The following is a 19,472-nucleotide window of genomic DNA, read 5'->3' as shown; positions in this document are numbered from 1 at the left end:
ATACATAACTCTCCAATGGCTTCCCACTATAATTAAAATAAAATCCCTATCGTGATCTACAAGGCTCCAGGATTTGCCTGGTTCTAACTCTAATCTCATTTCTTCCCTCACTCCTCACTCTGGTTCCGTGGCTTTCCTGTATGTGAAACACACAAAACAAAATCCCAACTCTAGACTTCACACTTCATGTTCCTTCTGCTGGAAATGGTCTTCCCCATATACTCCCATGCTTTACTCCCCCATTTCCATCTAATTCATCTCAAAAACATCTCTTTTTAAACAGGCCTTTCCTAAATACCCTACCTAAAAATCCACGTCTCTCATCCTCTAAACTTTATCCTGATTTGACAGTCTTCGTAGCATGCATAACCTTTATATTATATTGCCCGTTTATTTTATTCTCTGTTTTCCTTAGCAGAATATAAACTCCACGAGGGCAGGGACTTTTTTTCTTCACCATGATGTAACCAGTGCCTGAACTAGCTCCTGACACATACTATATACTCTATAGATTATATTTTTGAATGAATGAGTGAATTAATGCTTACATGAGTCCTCAAGAGTTCACTGCAGCAAGTAGATTTTGAATGTTCATCACTGTATCTCTAGCATGGAGGCCTTTGGCACATAATGGGTGCTCCATAAATATTTACCTAATAAGTCAATGGAAATGTGATTATCCTAGAAACAGGCATAAATCCAGAGTAAGTGGGAAGTCAATGCCTTGCCTAATGCAATGCAATTGTTCCCTCTGAACGTCGTGCCGAACTCATTAAACCCCAAAGAGTACATTTTGAGGAAGTGAATAAATGTCCTAACAAACAAATGAACGGACAGTTCATCCTAGAAAATATTTTGACAAGAAAGAAGAGATAGTTACCAATTCCACATATAGCAGAATAGTCTAGAGGATAAGAAGTGAGAAAGATTTTATTTGGTTACTAGGAAATGATGAATATTTTCCAAAAGAATAAATTTAATAAAATGATTGGGGCAGAAGCCAGCTCATATAAGATTAAATGAGTTAAAACACAGTGGTATTAAAATCAGACAAAATTTAGAGGAGGTTGTCAGAAAAGGAAGAATAAAAGGAGAATAGGTTAACGGAACAGAAGAGTCATTTAACATTCTTTTACAGTCAGGATTGATGACTCCTAAGCATATTTCCATGCAGAGATTGCAGAAAGTGACAGTGCCTGTAATTTGAAATGAATATATCTTTTCCTAACTGTTGTCATGATCCTAGGTAACAGACTGGGAATATCTAACTAAAGCAAAATCCCTTTCTAGGGAAGGTGTGATCTAAACTCATCAGAGATGTATGCCCTCTCTAACTTGTCTCTGCCTTTTGTTATGTTTATACCACAAACTAATAGGGATAATTAAGGATTACTAGTTAAAGAAGGATTTCTCAGTCTTCTTAGAATCTATAGATACTAAGCAATGTAAATTTAATATATGAGAAACAATAGTTTGTGGTATGTAGTTTATGTATCTTTTATTTTATGATCTACAGTAGTTTAGAAACATTAACTTGCTATTTCTTCTAATACCTCCTCAATATTAATCATATCTCCCATGAGATAATTTACTTCAAGATAATTTAGTTCAAGATATTTTTCTTATGTTATTCCTTGAATTTTTGAAACTCAAGGTGACACAGAAAAGTTGTCAGAAATCAAGTTGCATATTATGCCCAAAGCATAATATTTGCCATGTGGTTAAAAGTGATTTTTTATGATTATTTTTAATATTGGGGGGCAATGTACTTTTGAAGTCTCTAGTTCTAATGTTTTCTTAGAAATAAACGGCCAATTTAGTAAACAATAAAAACATAAGCTCTTTGTTCTCAAAGATTTATTAAACGTATAAACTTAAGTGAAATTGTATTTGAAACAATATGTGATACATATACATTATAAAATAATAGTAATAACTTGTTATAAAGTAATAGTAATAACAGCATCTAGGTCTAGAGGCTAAGCATCGAGGGAAAGTCAATATGGCCATTAGCATCTTAGTTTGTGTGTAACCCATAATTTGTATGTTTTATATTTTGATATTATGGAACTTTATTTTTGTTTAGATATTTTAAGGCAATTTAATATTTTCTGGGCATTATAAGGTAGATATACACTCTACTTATATACAGTTATTGAATAAATACTCTAAAGCTTCTATCAAATGTGGCTTCAGATTTGTCATTAATTTTCTATTACATATAATGAAATCACTGCCCTTGTAGTAATTTTCCCAGTGAGATATAGAGACAAACAAACTTTTCACCTTTATTCCATTGGAATCTTAAATAAATCTATAAATTTTTGTTAGCGGGCTTCCCTGGTGGCGCAGTGGATGAGAATCTGCCTGCCAATGCAGGGCACACGGGTTCGAGCCCTGGTCTGGGAAGATCCCACATGCCGCGGAGCAACTAGGCCCGTGTGCCACAACTACTGAGCCTGCGCGTCTGGAGCTTGTGCTCTGCAACAAGAGAGGCCGCGATAGTGAGAGGCCCGCGCACCGCGATGAAGAGTGAGAGGTCCACGCACCACGATGAAGAGTGGCTCCCACTCGCTGCAACTAGAGAAAGCCCTCGCACAGAAACGAAGACCCAACACAACCAAAAATAAATAAATAAATATATTAAAAAAAAAAAAAATTTTGTTAGCAAATAGCAATTAAGTCAGAGTGGTGGTCAGCTAAGTGCAAGGTAAAGTTAAATGATCAAAAAGCTCATATTAATACTGAGGTTCTAAGAGGCTGGGATTCTACCTAAAGCAAAATTTTAATAAAGTAGAAGATATATTAATTTTATTTTATAAAAAAGACTCAAATCTACTTACCTAAAATGTGCAGATAAAATTTTTTGTGTTTTTTTTCTTATTAAATGTATAGGTAGATGTCTCCGATGTTCATTTGCATGCTAGCTGATATTTGATCATTTTGTGGGGATGGAATTGCTTATCCCAAACATTTCACCATTTCATGTATTCCTTAGTCAGTCAGGTAGGAACTACCACCTCATTTTACAAATGGAGCAACTGAGATGAAGTGAGTTGCCCAAAGACATATACTTGGCACGAGGCAGAGGCAAGAATCAGACCTGAACTTCTGACTATGGATCCAAAGTACTTTACTCTACCCAGCCTCCTAATTGTTTCATGATGATCCCACCACTCTAACAGTGAGATTCTGCCCAGCTGAGAGTAACAGAAAAATGCAAAATGGTAATGGCTTAAGACAGAAGAAAAGTCTTGCTCTCAAGAGCCCTTGGCTGGAAGGGCCACTGGTTTCAGTTTCAGAAGCAGCAGCAAAATTTCCTTAATCGTTCTGCCTGTGCATGGAGACAAGTCATCTTTATTTTGCATGACTATGTGCCAGGCTAAAAATATCTAAAGAAAGGGCACTAGGGAAGGAAATCTGCAGTCTCTGACACAAAGAAATGTGGAGATTAGATAGATAGATAGATATAGAGATACACAGTTTTTTCTTCTGTGTCAGAGACTGTGTCATATATTTTATATATTATATATTATAGGTATAGTGTTATATGTATGTATGCGTGTGTGTGTGTATATAGCTATATGGATAACTTGGAAGCTATCTACTTTCAGGATTTAAAATTGGACATCATTTCTTAATTTGGGTTGTAATAAAATAAGCTCTTGCATTATCCTTGACCAAGATTCAAACTATTTTTTCTTTGAAACAAATGAAAGTACCCGATTTGTTTGATAATATTTTATACAGCTTTCATTTATTTGCCTGTCTTGGAAGAATAAAGGAACAGTAATGCTACCACCTATGGTATACAGATAAGCAGCCTGCAGTGAGAAGGTTCAAAAGGACTGCCCCTCCTCTTCCTGCCCTTGCCTCCTTTGAGCTGTCGGGAGAGTCAGGCAGAACACCTGAAGCAGCTAGTTGCTCCCTAGTGGCTAAAAGAACGTGAGCCGCTGCTCTGCTTGCCCAGTGGTTCAAGATGGCCCCAAATCCTTTTAAATGCTCTCTCTCTTTTGGAGATGTTTATTGCAATTTGTTCCTTAGTCTTAAGAAAGCAAAAAGTTAATTCCAGATAGCAAGGTCCATTTTTTTAGAGCCCCACAGGAACACGTAAGGATGAGAGATTAGCAATCGTCATACTTAAAAGACAATATGGTTTTCCAACTCCACAAAACGTTTTTCCTTCCCAGCACCAGCTACTTTTTCTTCATTTATGTTGTGGAACTTGCATGCCATTCCTGGTACAGTTTGAGCAACTTCTATGAGACAGCGATTGTACTGACTTTTTGCAACAAAAATTTTTATATTAAAAACTAGCCCTTAAAATATTACTGACTGGCAATGGGAAATGGATTAAAACAACCCAGAAGAAAATAAGTAGCAATAATATAGATATTTTATACTAAATCACAGCCTTTGCTAGACATTTTAATATAGGATTCATTCTATGCAGTCAGAAAATAATATGGTCAAGCAAATTTTGTACTAACTTCCATGTGCCACATGGAGGCTTTAATTAACCTGTCTTGTGAGTCACTGAGCCTTTATGAATTCCAATTATATTGCATTGTGGGAATATGACATTTACTTCTTCACACCATTTTGACTTTTTTCAATTATTACCATGAAAAAATTTATTGAGCAAATGTCACTGCAAAAGAAGCCATGGCCCAATAGTGGCCATTCCTCCAGGTGGCTGGTACTGACTGCTAAAAAATAGCAATATAAAGAAAAGGCCAGGAATTTCCTAATGTGACCTTTAACACCCCGAAATGGTATCCTGATCTTGCTAATTAAGTAACTTGAAAACACACACAGGGAACCCAAAGGAAAAAGCCAGCTTGGTCATTTGTGAAACTCCGAGAATTAATTTTTGCCTTTGAATTCTCTTAGGCAACACAGAGATATTTTCATGCATTAAAGACCAAATCTATGCTTTCTTTATTTTGATATTCATAGCACAAAAGATGTCAAGCTTATGCTTGATCTCTCCTAGATACAATAATATATGTCACTGACCAGTAAAGTTACTGAGTCAAAGCCATCTGCACAGTTGCAGTTCCCTCAGCATCTGATAAGAGAAGGTTATTCTTTGTATGTACAGAGCCTGACAATCTTTCAGTAATAGGGCAACTTTTCACCACTTTGCGGATGCTGAGTAAAGAAAAATATTACGAGTTTTTAATGAAATGTACCATGACCTTGCACTAAGATAATCTTATTTTCTTATAAGATAAAAAAGAAAAGGCAAATAGATTTTAAAGAGGTGAAATAAGGGCATGTTTTAAAGCAAAGTGCAAAGTAAACATCAGGTAAAATACAAAGGCTGGAAGAATTGATTATGCCACTTGTTTGCTCTCCTGTGGAATATAAAAGAAGCAGGGGCATGCTCTACCACTCCTTGCATGTAGAAATCAAGCTTGGAAACAATATACTGACATCTCTGCCATGCAGATAATTCCAACAAGCTAATGTGCTGAAACAACTATCGTCATTTAGAAACTTTCTGGGTCTACTGATTGACAGCTATAGAGTGTATCTTCATGGTCTTCTCTTTGCAAGCCAATTTTAATAAAAGGAAATATAATTACATGGAAGACAATGAGGATCAAAGGCTAAAAAGAATATGGGGGGCTTCCCTGGTGGCGCAGTGGTTGAGAATCTGCCTGCCAATGCAGGGGACACGGGTTCGAGCCCTGGTCTGGGAAGATCCCACATGCCGCGGAGCAACTGGGCCCGTGAGCCACAACTACTGAGCCTGCGCGTCTGGAGCCTGTGCTCCGCAACGAGAGAGGCCGCGATAGTGAGAGGCCCGCGCACCACGATGAAGAGTGGCCCAGGCTCGCTGCAACTAGAGAAAGCACTCGCACAGAAACGAAGACCCAACACAGCCAAAACAAATAAATAAATAAATAACCAAATTTAACAATAAACAAAATGGGGCAAAAACAAGAAGATAAAACATCAAAAATGCTTCATCAAACATGAAAAACAGCCAGAGGATTACTCTATTACTCATTACATGATGAAAGAAACCTATGACCACCATCATGTGGTTAGACACCTCATCAGAAATACCGACACATTGCATGCAATACTAGATGTTTAGCACATTGTTTTTGACAGTTTCCATTAATGTATTCTTATCATTACTCTGTCTTAATTATCACAACCATTTTTATCGGCCCTGATCTGAACACCATAGACTAGAAAAGCACAAGCGCACTGATACCTGACTGAATGATTAGTAATTCTCAGCACGAATATCGAAAGGGGAGTGGTCAGCAATTGCATTTTTACTGTATATGCATTATTGCTACAATTCCAAGCTCATAAGCTCTTCAGCTCCAAAAGAAAAAAATACCCCTTCAAGCATATTCTGCTTTAGACTTCAAGGAAGTTTCTTGCCTCAGCCCAGAAAAAGCACCATATCTATAAAAACTGTGTTAAAAGTTATAAATATTTACGTATTTTAAGGAAAGATCCAGGAGCATCAGAAAAGGTAAGACAGTAATAAAATTTTCTGTAAGTGTTTTATTTATTAATACATCTCTTTAAATAACTTCAAATATTACTTTTTTTTTTAAGAATCTGTAAAAGAATTTTTCCTTTTTTTTTAAACATCTTTATTGGAGTATAATTGCTTTACAATGGTGTATTAGTCTCTGCTTCACAACAAAGTGAATCAGTTATACATATACATACATCCCCATATCTCTTCCCTCTTGCATCTCCCTCCCTCCCACCCTCCCCATCCCACCCCCTTAGGTGGTCACAAAGCACCGAGCTGATCTCCCTGTGCTATGCAGCTGCTTCCCACTAGCTATTTTACATTTGGTAGTGTATATATGTCCATGCCACTCTCTCACTTTGTGCCAGCTGACCCTTCCCCCTCCCCGTATCGTCAAGTCCATTCTCTAGTAGGTCTGGGTCTATATTCCCGTCTTGCCCCTAAGTTCTTCATGACCATTTTTTTGGTTTGTTTTTTAGATTCCATATACATGTGTTAGCATACGGTATTTCTTTTCTCTTTCTGACTTACTTCACTCTGTATGACAGACTCTAGGTCCATCCACCTCACTACAAATAACTCAATTTCGTTTCTTTTTATGGCTGAGTAATATTCCATTGTATATATGTGCCATATCTTCTTTATCCATTCATCTGTTGATGGACACTTAGGTTGCTTCCATTACCTGGCTATTGTAAATAAAGCTGCAATGAATATTTTGTTACATGACTCTTTTGGAATTATAGTTTTCTCAGGATATATGCTATGCCCAGTAGTGGGATTGCTGGGTCATATTGTAGTTCAATTTTTAGTTTTTTAAGGAACCTCCATACTGTTCTCCATAGTGGCTGTATCAATTTACATTCCCACCAACAGTGCAAGAGGGTTCCCTTTTCTCCACACCCTCTCTAGCATTTACAGTTTGTAGATTTTTTGATGATGACCATTCTGACTGGTGTGAGATGACATCTCATTGTAGTTTTGATTTGCATTTCTCTAATGAATAATGATGTTGAGCATTCTTTCATGTGTTTTTTGGTAATCTGTATATCATCTTTGGAGAAATGTCTATTTAGGTCTTCTGCCCATTTTGGGATTGGTTTGTTTGTTTTTTTGATATTGAGCTTCATGAGCTGCTTGTAAATTTTGGAGAATAATCCTTTGTCAGTTGCTTCATTTGCAAATATTTTCTCCCATTCTGAGTGTTGTCTTTTTGCCTTGTTTATGGTTTCCTTTGCTGTGCAAAAGCTTTTAAGTTTCAGTAGGTCCCGTTTATTTTTGTTTTTATTTCCATTTCTCTAGGAGGTGGGTCAAAAAGGATCTTGCTGTGATTTATGTCATAGAGTATTCTGCCTATGTTTTCCTCTAAGAGTTTGATAGTGTCTGGCCTTACATTTAGGTCTTTAATCCATTTTGAGTTTATTTTTGTGTATGGTGTTAGGGAGTGTTCTAATTTCATTCTTTTACATGTAGCTGTCCAGTTTTCCCAGCACCACTTATGGAAGAGGCTGTCTTTTCTCCACTGTATATTTTTGCCTCCTTTATCAAAGATAAGGTGACCATATGTGCGTGAGTTTATCTCTGGGCTTTCTATCCTGTTCCATTGATCTATATTTCTGTCTTTGTGCCAGTACCACACTGTCTTGATTATTGTACTTTTGTAGTATAGGTTGATGTCAGGGAGCCTGATTCCTCCAGTTCCATTTTTCTTTCTCAATATTGCTTTGGCTATTGGGGGTCTTTTGTGTTTCAATACAAATTGTGAAACTTTTTGTTCTAGTTCTGTGAAAAATGTCAGTGTTAGTTTGATAGGGATTGCATTGAATCTGTAGATTGCTTTGGGTAGTAGAGTCATTTTCACAATGTGGATTCTTCCAATCCAAGAACATGGTATATCAATCCATCTATTTGTATCATCTTTAATTTCTTTCATCAGTGTCTTATCATTTTCTGCATACAGGTCTTTTGTCTCCTTAGGTAGGTTTATTCCTAGATATTTTATTCTTTTTGTTGCAATGGTAAACGGGAGTGTTTTCTTAATTTCACTTTCAGATTTTTCATCATTAGTGTATAGGAATGCAAGAGATTTCTGTGCATTAATTTTGTATCCTGCTAGTTTATCAAATTCATTGATTAGCTCTAGTAGTTTTCTGGTAGCATCTTTAGGATTCTCTATGTATAGTATCATGTCATCTGCAAACAGTGACAGCTTTACTTCTTCTTTTCCTATTTGGATTCCTTTTATTTCTTTTTCTTCTCTGATTGCTGTGGCTAAAACTTCCAAAACTATGTTGAATAATAGTGGTGAGAGTGGGCAACCTTGTCTTCTTCCTGATCTTAGTGGAAATGGTTTCAGTTTTTCACCATTGAAGATGATGTTGGCTGTGGGTTTGTCATATGTGGCCTTTATTATGTTGAGGTAAGTTCCCTCTATGCCTACTTTCTGGGGGGTTTTTATAATAAATGGGTGCTGAATTTTGTCAGAAGCTTTCTCTGCATCTATTGAGATGATCATATGGTTTTTCTCCTTCAATTTGTTAATATGGTTTATCACATTGATTGATTTGCATATATTGAAGAATCCTAGCATTCTTGGGATAAACCCCACTTGATCATGGTGTATGATCCTTTTAATGTGCTGCTGGATTCTGTTTGCTAGTATTTTGTTGAGGATTTTTGCATCTACGTTCATCAGTGATATTGGCCTATAGTTTTTCTTTCTTTGTGACATCTTCGTCTGGTTTTGGTATCAGGGTGATGGTGGCCTCGTAGAATGAGTTTGAGAGTGTTCCTCTCTCTGCTATATTTTGGAAGAGTTTGAAAAGAATAGGTGTTAGCTCTTCTCTAAATGTTTGAGAGAATTGGCCTGTGAAGCCATCTGGTCCTGGGCTTTTGTTTGTTGGAATATTTTTAATCACAGTTTCAATTTCAGTGCTTGTGATTGGTCTGTTCATATTTCCTATTTCTTCCTGGTTCAGTCTCAGAAGGTTGTGCATTTCTAAGAATTTGTCCATTTTTCCAGGTTGTCCATTTTATTGGCATATAGTTGCTTGTCGTAATCTCTCATGATCCTATGTATTTCTGCAGTATCAGTTGTTACTTCTCCTTTTTCATTTCTAATTCTATTGATTTGAGTCTTCTCCCTTCTTTTCTTGATCAGTCAGGCTAATGGTTTATCAATTTTGTTTATCTTCTCAAAGAACAAGCTTTTAGTTTTATTGATCTTTGTTATCGTTTCCTTCATTTCTTTTTCATTTATTTCTGATATGATCTTTATGATTTCTTTCCTTCTGCTAATTTTGGGGTTTTTTTGTTCTTCTTTCTCTAATTGCTTTAGGTGTAAGGTTAGGTTGTTTATTTGAGATGTTTCTTGTTTCTTAAGGTAGGATTGTATTGCTATAAACTTTCCTCTTAGGACAGCTGTTGCTGCATCCCATAGATTTTGGGTCGTCGTGTTTTCATTGTCATTTGTTTCTAGGTATTTTTTGATTTCCTCTTTGATTTCTTCAGTGATCTCTTGGTTATTAAGTAGTGTATTGTTCAGCCTCCATGTGTTTGTATTTTTTACAGATTTTTTTCCTGTAATTGATATCTAGTCTCATAGCATTGTGGTCGGAAAAGATACTTGATACGATTTCAATTTTCTCAAATTTACCAAGGCTTGATATGTGACCCAAGATATGATCTATGCTGGAGAATGTTTCATGAGCACTTGAGAAGAATGTGTATTCTGTTGTTTTTGGATGGAATGTCCTATAAATATAAATTAAGTCCATGTTGTTTAATGTATCATTTAAAGCTGTGTTTCCTTATTTATTTTCATTTTGGATAATCTCTCCATTGGTGAAAGTGAGGTATTAAAGTCCCCTACTCTGATTGTGTTACTGTCGATTTCCCCTATTATGGCTGTTAGTATTTGCCTTATGTATTGAGGTGCTCCTATGTTGGGTGCATAAATATTTACCATTGTTATATCTTCTTCTTGGATTGATCCCTTGATCATTATGTAATGCCCTTCTTTGTCTCTTGTAATAATCTTTGTTTTAAAGTTTAGTTTGTCAGATATGAGAATTGCTACTCCAGCTTTCTTTTGATTTCCATTTGCATGGAATATCTTTTTCCATCCCCTCACTTTCAGTGTGTATGTGTCCCTAGGTCTGAAGTGGGTCCCGTGTGCACAGCATATATACAGGTCTTGTTTTTGTATCCATTCAGCCAGTCTATGCCTTTTGGTTGGAGCATTTAATCCAGTTACATTTAAGGTAATTATCGATATGCATGTTCCTATTACCATTTTCTTAATTGTTTGGGTTTGTTATTGTAGGTCTTTTCCTTCTCTTGTGTTTCCTGCCTAGAGAAGTTCCTTTAGCATTTTTTGTAAAGCTGGTTTGGTGGTGCTGAATTCTCTTAGCTTTTGATTTTCTGTAAAGGTTTTAATTTCTCTGTCAAATCTGAATGAGATCCTTGCTGGGTAGAGTAATCTTGGTTGTAGGTTTTTCTCCTTCATCACTTTAAATATGTCCTGCCACTCCCTTCTGGCTTGCAGAGTTTCTGCTGGAAGATCAGCTGTTAACCTTTTGGGGATTTCCCTGTGTGTTATTTGTTGTTTTTCCCTTGCTGCTTTTAATATTTTTTCTTTGTATTTAATTTTTGATAGTTTGATTAATGTGTGTCTTGGTGTGTTTCTCCTTGGATTTACCCTGTGTGGGAGTCTCTGTGCTTCCTGGACTTGATTAACTATTTCCTTTCCCATATTAGGGAAGTTTTCAACTATAATCTCTTCAAATATTTTCTCAGTCCCTTTCTTTTTCTCTTCTTCTTCTGGGACCCCTATAATTCGAATGTTGGTGCATTTAATGTTGTCCCAGAGGTGTATGCAACTGTCATCAATTATTTTCATTCTTTTTTCTTTACTCTGCTTTGCAGTGTTTATTTCCATCATTTTTTCTTTCAGGTCACTTAACCATTCTTCTGCTTCAGTTATTCTGCTAATGATCCCTTCTAGAGAATTTTTAATTTCATTTACTGTGTGGTTCATCACTGTTTTTTTGCTCTTTAGTTCTTCTAGGTCCTCGTTAAACGTTTCTTGTATTTTCTCCATTCTACTTCCAAGATTTTGGATCATCTTTACTATCATTATTCTGAATTATTTTTCATGTAGACTGTCTATTTCCTCTTCATTTGTTAAGTCTGGTGGGGTTTTTCCTTGCTCCATCATCTGCTGTGTTTCTCTGTCTTCTCATTTTGCTTAACTTACTGTGTTTGGGGTCTCCTTTTTGCAGGCTGCAGATTCATAGTTCCTGTTGCTTTTGGTGTCTGCCCCCAGTGGCTCAGGTTGGTTCATTGGGTTGTTTAGGCTTCCTGGGGAAGGGGACTAGGGCCTGTGTTCTGGTGGATGAGGCTGGATCTTGTCTTTTTGGTGGGCAGGTTCACATCTGCTGGTGTGTTTTGGTGTGTCTGTGGCCTTATTATGATTTTGGGCAGCCTCTCTGTTAATGGGTGGGGTTGTGTTCCTGTCTTGCTAGTTGTTTGGCATAGGGTGTCCAGTATTGTAGCTTGCTGGTCGTTGAGCGGAGCTGGGTCTTGGCGTTGAGACGGAGATCTCTGGGAGATTTTCGCCATCTGATATTACGTGCACCTGGGAGCTCTCTTGTGGACCAGTGTCCTGAACTTGGCTCTCGCACCTCCGAGGCACAGCCCTGACGCCTGGCTGGAGTACCAAGAGCCTGTCATCCACATGGCTCAGAATAAAAGGGAGAAAAAGAAAGAAAGAATGAAAGAAGAAGAAAAAATAAAATAAAATAAAAATTATTAAAATTAAAAATAATTACTAAAAAAAAAATTTTAAAGTAATAAAAAAAAAGAAAGAAGGAAAGAAAGACGAGAGGAACCAAACCAAAAAACAAATCCACCAATGATAACAAGTGCTAAAAACTATACCTGAAAAAAAAACCAAAACAAAATGGACGGACAGAACCCTAGCACAAATGGTGAAAGCAAAGCTATACAGACAAAATCTCACACAGAAGCATACACATACACACTCACCAAAGGAGAAAAAGGGAAAGATATATATCGTTGCTCCAAAAGTCCACCTCCTCAATTTGGGATGATTCGTTATCTATTCAGGGATTCCACAGATGCAGGTACATCAAGTTGATTGTTGAGTTTTAATCCGCTGCTCCTGAGGCTGCTGGGAAAGATTTCCCTTTCTCTTCTTTGTTCACACAGCTCCCGGGGTTCAGCTTTGGATTTGGACCCGCCTGTGTGTGTAGGTCGCCTGAGGGCGTCTGTTCTTCGCTCAGACAGAACGGGGTTAAAGGAGCAGGTGCTTCGGGGGCTATGGCTCACTCAGGCCGGGGGAGGGAGGGGTACAGAGTGCGGGGCGAGCCTGCGGTGGCAGAGGCCGGCGTGACGTTGCAGCAGCTTGAGGTGCGCCATGCGTTCTCCCGGGGAAGTTGTCCCTGGATCACGGGACCCTGGCAGTGGCGGGCTGCACAGGCTCCCGGGAGGGGCGGTGTGGAGAGTGACCTGTGCTCGCACACAGGCTTCTTGGTGGTGGCCGCAGCATCCTTAGCGTTTCATGCCTGTCTCTGGGGTCTGCGCTGATGGTCGCGGCTTGCGCCTGTCTCTGGAGCTCCTTTAAGCGGCGCTCTGAATCCCCTCTCCTCACGCACCAGGAAACAAAGAGGCAAGAAAAAGTCTCTTGTCTCTTCAGCAGCTGCAGACTTTTTCCCAGACTCCCTCCCAGCTAGCTGTGGTGCACTAGCCCCCTTCAGGCTGTGTTCACGCCACCAACCCCAGTCCTCTCCCTGCGATCCGACCTCCGAAGACCGAGCCTCAGCTCCCAGCCCCCGCCCGCCCCGGCGGGTGAGCAGACAAGCCTCTCGGGCTGGTGAGTGCTGGTCAGCACCGATACTCTGTGCGGCAATCTCACCGCTTTTCCCTCCGCACCCCTGTTGATGCGTTCTCCTCCGTGGCTCCAAAGCTTTCCCCCTCTGCCACCCGCAGTCTCCGCCCACGAAGCGGCTTCCTCATGTGTGGAAACCTTTCCTCCTTCACAGCTCCCTTCCACTGGTGCAGGTCCTGTCCCTATTCTTTTGTCTCTGCCTTTTCTTTTTTTTTTATTTTGCCCTACCCAGGTACGTGGGGAGTTTCCTGCCTTTTGGGAGGTCTGAGGTCTTCTGCCAGCGTTCAGTAGGTGTTCTGTAGGAGTTGTTCCACATGTAGATGTATTTCTGATGTATTTGTGGGGAGGTAGGTGATCTCCACGTCTTAATTCTCCACCATTTGAAGCTTCTCTGGTACAAGGTGGCCATCCCGGTTTCACATCAACATGATCTCAGGCACAAACCTCCTTGTTTTTCCATTTTGTCTTTAAGTTACTTGTTGAAACAACTGGCCCGCAGTCCCCAGGACTGTTGTGGCTTCGGCTGCTGGGGCCCCTCCAGAGCCACCAGCCTCAATGAGGCTGCCCTCCCCTCGGGTTCCGGGGCTGTTCAGTGACGGAGGAGGGAAGAGACCCAGAGCCAGGAGTTCCAGCTCTGCCTCAAATATTACTTTTAATCACAGCATGGAGAGTTTGCAGGGATCTTTAATGAAATAGGAGTTGATGCATTTACTTTAAAGCTATACTACTTTCTGTAAAGAAAACAAATATAAGTAACATTGATAAAATCATCAATTTATAATTTATGTCTTACTCCCTTCTATTAATAATTTAAGGTGACCTCAAGAGATAGAGTCAGTGGTGGTATACACAATAACAAAATATATGTCAGAAGACCACAGACCCAGACTGAGAGATGGATACTTGGGAAAGGCTAATAATTTGACATGCGTTGAAAATGGTTTTCTTTAAATATTTATTAAATGTTTATTAAAAAGAAAGCCTGGGTACTTTGTGAGAAAAAGTATTAATTGCAGTGCTTACCACTCTACTGTTGTCCTTAAAAATTTGATTCAGGGGCTTCCCTGGTGGCGCAGTGGTTGAGAGTCCGCCTGCCGGTGCGGGGGACGCGGGTTCGAGCCCTGGTCTGGGAGGATCCCACATGCCGCGGAGCAGCTGGGCCCGTGGGCCACAATTACTGAGCCTGCGCGTCTGGAGACTGTGCTCCGCAACGAGAGAGGCCGCGATAGTGAGAGGCCCGCGCACCGCGATGAAGAGTGGCCCCCGCTTGCCACAACTAGAGAAAGCCCTCGCACAGAAACGAAGACCCAACACAGCCAAAAATAAATAAATAAATTTATAAAAAAAAAAAAAAAAAAAAAAAAAATTTGATTCAGGCCCAAATTCACATGCTTTCTGCAAGCAAAGCCAAAAACCAGCAGTGAATTGGACATATGCACTTTATTTTTTACTTATTTTAAAATACTATCTCATTTTAATTTATTTTTTTGGCCACAAGGCTTGTGGGATCTTAGTTCCCTACCAGGGATCGAACCTGTGCCCCCTGCATTGGAAGCACAGAGTCTTAATCATTGGGCCACCAGGGTATTCCTAGGATATATGCACTTTAGAAGGCAGTTCATCATCTGTGAGATAATAGAAACATATATATGTGTGTGTGTGTGTGTGTATATATATATATATATTTATACACATAATATGTGGGAGATATATATATATATATCCCAAGTTCCTGACCCAGGGCTCCTAAAACCCTTGTAAATTCCTAATTGGTAAGAGCACTAGGAGCATCTTTTGCTTGAATGAGATGACTCTGGGTGGGCTCTTGGATGGAGGCTGGTCACCAGAAAGGCCAAGCCATGATTAGAGGTTGGGATTTGCAGCCCTATTCCCCAAGCTTCAACTTTTCCATAGTGGGGAGAGAGGCTGGAAATGAGTTAATAATTGATCATGCTTATGTGAAGAAGCCTTCATAAAATCCCAACAGTGTGGGGTTCAAAGCATTTCCAGGTTGGTGAACACATCCACACCAGGAGGATGATGCACCCCAAGGCTACAAGAACAGAAGCTCCTGCATTTGGGCTCTCCCAGACCTCACCCTATGTATCTTTTCACCTGGCTGTTCAACTGTATCCTTTAATAAACTGGTAAACACCTTATTTCTTACAAACATATTCCACTCAACTGGCTCACCATAAGTTGAATTATTGCTACCTCATTTTTCCACCCAAGTGATGTTTTGGCACCACTGAGATTGTTCCTCTGGGAAACTGGCCTTTATTGACTTCTTCAATATGAGTCTGAGTTCCAAAATACAGGATGGCCATCCATAAAGAGAGAGCTGGTCCTCAAAAAGAATGTAGAACAAAATCTTTACTTGCGACTTTACTCTTTAGTGAATTCTTCACCCAGGTTCCATAACACTTGCATTTATTTTATAGGTAAACTTTCTTGTCCTGCCTACTATTCCCATACTTTATTTTTTACTTTGAACAACCATTAACCAGCTGCTAATATTATAGTTCCTATGGGTCTCATCCAGAAAAGCCTTCAAGAAGGCACAGGTTCTGAGGTGAGAAGAGATGACACAGAGCTGAATTTATTTGAAGAGACCACCATGCCCCTCAAGACAAACACACAGTAGCAGCATGGGCCTACTGAGGCCTACTGTGGGGAAAGGAAAAGATAGAAGCATTTATTTCCCACAGAGCATCAGGTTGGATAGCAGGGAAGGTGGTGGACCTGGAAAAATATTCAATTATCAACTTGATCTTTCATATCACCTTTAGATTGGGTGCGTTTTTCAGGGCTGCTTTAGCCTGAATGAAAAAATAAAAATAGACTTTCACTGAGACATTCTAACAAAGCAAAATACACTCAAAGAAGAAAACTTATCAAAAAAGAGATTACGAATGATAATGGGTAAGAAGATATAGCCCAAGGAGAAACCAAAAAAAAAGAAAGAAAGAAAAAGCCAATCCATAAAGGGAGGAATATTAAGGAAACATACATTTTAATGGAAAATAATTGATATCATGTTTAAAGTTAAAGGAGGACAGAATAAATGTTACTGGGCTTTTTGACCAGCAAAATGAAAAAGTTATTAAAGCAATACCTATTTTTAAAAAATCACCTACAGAAATTAAACAAAGACATTGAAATTAACCAAGTAATAGTAGAATGACTGACGTCTTACTTTGCTTTCTCCAAAAAGCAGACCCTGAGACAAGGATTCAGAACGAGTGGGTTCATTGGAAGGCTGAAGGGAACACCCACAGGAGAATATGGATGTGAAATAAGGAAGGGAAAATGCCAATGAGAGACTGCATTATCCAGCCAGCCATCGCTGTGGATAACTGAAGCTTAATCCTCATAATGACATTTGGGAGCCAGTGTAGAACACATAACCTCAGACTTAATCTCTCCAAGGAGCAAGGAACGAGGGATAATTGTATATCAATTCTTGTCAGTCATTGGTTGAGGCCTGGCCCCAGTACCATTCATTACTCTGCACTTTCAGCAAGCCAACCAAGAGACAATGTTATGTAGTTGCAAGAGAAACCTCACAGCAAAGCAACGTTGCCTGACCAAGTGGCAAGGGCACGGAATATTGGTGGGCCACTAAAGGCATCTGCCACAGAGGCCTTACAGGGCTTAACCAATGCAACAGAGTCTATTAAATGCTGGAATTGTATTAAATGCTGGAACTTGAATCTATAAAAAGAAAAGTTTAATTAGCTACACCCCCACCAGGGATATGTTACTACTCTAAGCCACCGAAAACATGTTATTTATTTTTTAAATAACTTTAATATTTAATGAAATAAAAATATGTGGTTCATCAGAAAACATATAACACACGTTTCATGCCCTACAGTAAAGGAAAGGAGGTCTTCAATAGATCAAGGAGACAAGAGACTCCTCAACTTAAATTCCCCCATCACAATTGGGTAAAGAAAATGAATGTAGGGTAATTAGACACTTCCTCCTCAGCCCTTGAGCATATAAATGTATGCAAAAATGAACTGGGGGCCTAACTTCAATTGCTGGGGGATCAGAAGCCCTTAAATGCTAAAATGAATGCCTATTCCTGGAAGCCTCAATAGAAAGCCAACAGTGGGGGAATCCTCCAGAGCAGAACAGTTGCACAGGCTGTTCAGAAACAGGACGGTGTGGAGGAGAGTGATTCACACCTTCAGTGCTGCATCCGCTCTCAGCCTAAAAACAGAACTGCACCTACCACTTCTGTCCATCTGGTACCCGAAACAGGATTTAACTCATTTCAAAATGAGATGTACATACTTACATTATGAAGCAATTAGGAAAATAATCACAGAAAAACAAATTTTTTCAATATGATTACATATTTCTGAAACAGACTTTTGGAGGCTAATATATAAATATATCAAACTAAAAGATCAGACGATGTGTTCAGTGAAATTATTTAAAGGAAAATCTTGTGTTGAAAATATGATGATATCTAACATTTTGCCAAAAATATTCACTGTACTTCTTAATAATCATAACCACAAAACATGTATTCCAAGCAATCTAATGATTAGTTTATTTGGCTTTTTTGTTTGTTTATTCAAGAAGCTAAAACTTTTTTTTAAAAATCCATTGTTTGGGCACTATCAGAACAGAGTTATTATCAGTGTTACTCTAAAGGCAGGAGATAAACCGAAGGGTGTTCAAAATCTACTGGTAGCCAAGGTTAGTAGCCAGTTACCACGTATATTAGGTAGCTATTACTATCTATCAAATTACCAAACAATTTAGATTACTTACAATAATAGTAATCAGTTATTATCTCTCATAATTTCTTTTGGTCAGATGGGAAGTTGGGAAAGCATGATGTCTAGGGCTTTAGCTGAAAGACTCAAAGTCCAGGGACTGGAATCATCTAAAGTTTTTTATTCACTCACAAGTCTGATAGTTGATGTTGGCTCTCAGCTGAAGACCTAGCTGGTGCTGTTAGCCAGAACACCCACATGTAGCCTCTCCATATGGTCTGGGCCTCTTCACAACATGGTAGGAAGTGTTCCAATAAAAAGAGCAAGCCAGGTGGGAGCTATGCTGCCCTTAAGATCTAGCTTTGGAAGTCATGCAGCATCATTTCTGCTGTATTCTACTGGTTGAAGAAGTTACTAAGGCCTGCCTAGGTTCAAGGGGAGGAAACGTAGACTCTGCCTCAAAGTAGAGGAGCATCCAAGCCATATTGAAAGAAGATGCGGGATGGGCTGTATATTGATGCAGCCACTTGTGGGGAAGTGCAATTTGCAATATGGTCCATCGATCTTATACCAGAATGATCTTTTCCCCCATAGCCAAACTGAACCTAGCATCTATCTTTTATAATGACTGGTTATTAAATTGAATGAGTTGGGAAGCCTTTGAAGGATTTTCATTGCAGTGGATCTCTTCCAAACATTCGAGGGCAAAAGAAAGCAGAGAAATAAAACAAGTGGCAAAAGTAATTTTAATCACGCATTCTACCATATTTACCTCTTCAGATTATTATAGCATTTCCAATAACATTTCATCTCTTTAAAATTATTGTAGAGCTCAAATAATTGAGTTGCTATGTTTCATATATGTTTTATTTAAACTGTAAAGGAAACAGCATAGCAAACAGTAGCACCAATCTTTGAGAAACAAACTTATGTTCTCTGAATTTCCAGTAATGAGTAAATTCCTTCTCCTGAGGGAATGTCCAATCACCATACCCTTTCAGCATGATCTAAGGTCCATTATGACAAGTTGATCTTTTTTTTTTTTCTTTGAATGACTCCCCTTCCTCCTAAAACAAGTTTTAAGGAATTTTATGGCTTAGATTCCAAACATGTTTTTGACTCTTGAGTGAGTTTAATGGCACTGGATCATATCTGATACAGGCCTAGAAAACTAATAAATTAATTCAGTTTATGATTCTTATCAGTTGTAAATGATGCTAAATATGATTGTTTTATTTTTAACATTTTCATATTTAGTATTTCAAAATGATAATAAATCTCCCCAAAATATAATCAATTTAAATGAAAAATAGCTGCA

The 19,472-nt window shown here is 38.7% G+C and overlaps 1 long non-coding RNA gene across 1 annotated transcript in view; it reads left to right on the top strand.

Annotated features, from left to right (window-relative positions):
• LOC309660829 overlaps positions 1–19,472 on the top strand; it is a 1,143,314-nt gene that overhangs the window by 320,275 nt on the left and 803,567 nt on the right. The window contains exon 2 of the long non-coding RNA XR_014263656.1: positions 3,382–5,794. This is a non-coding gene — a long non-coding RNA (uncharacterized lncRNA). The remainder of the gene's footprint in view (positions 1–3,381; positions 5,795–19,472) is intronic.

Source organism: Balaenoptera physalus (assembly GCF_965194825.1).
Source record: "Balaenoptera physalus genome assembly, chromosome: 5".
Classification (NCBI taxonomy): domain Eukaryota; kingdom Metazoa; phylum Chordata; class Mammalia; order Artiodactyla; family Balaenopteridae; genus Balaenoptera; species Balaenoptera physalus.
This window is presented reverse-complemented; position numbering and strand designations above follow the sequence as displayed.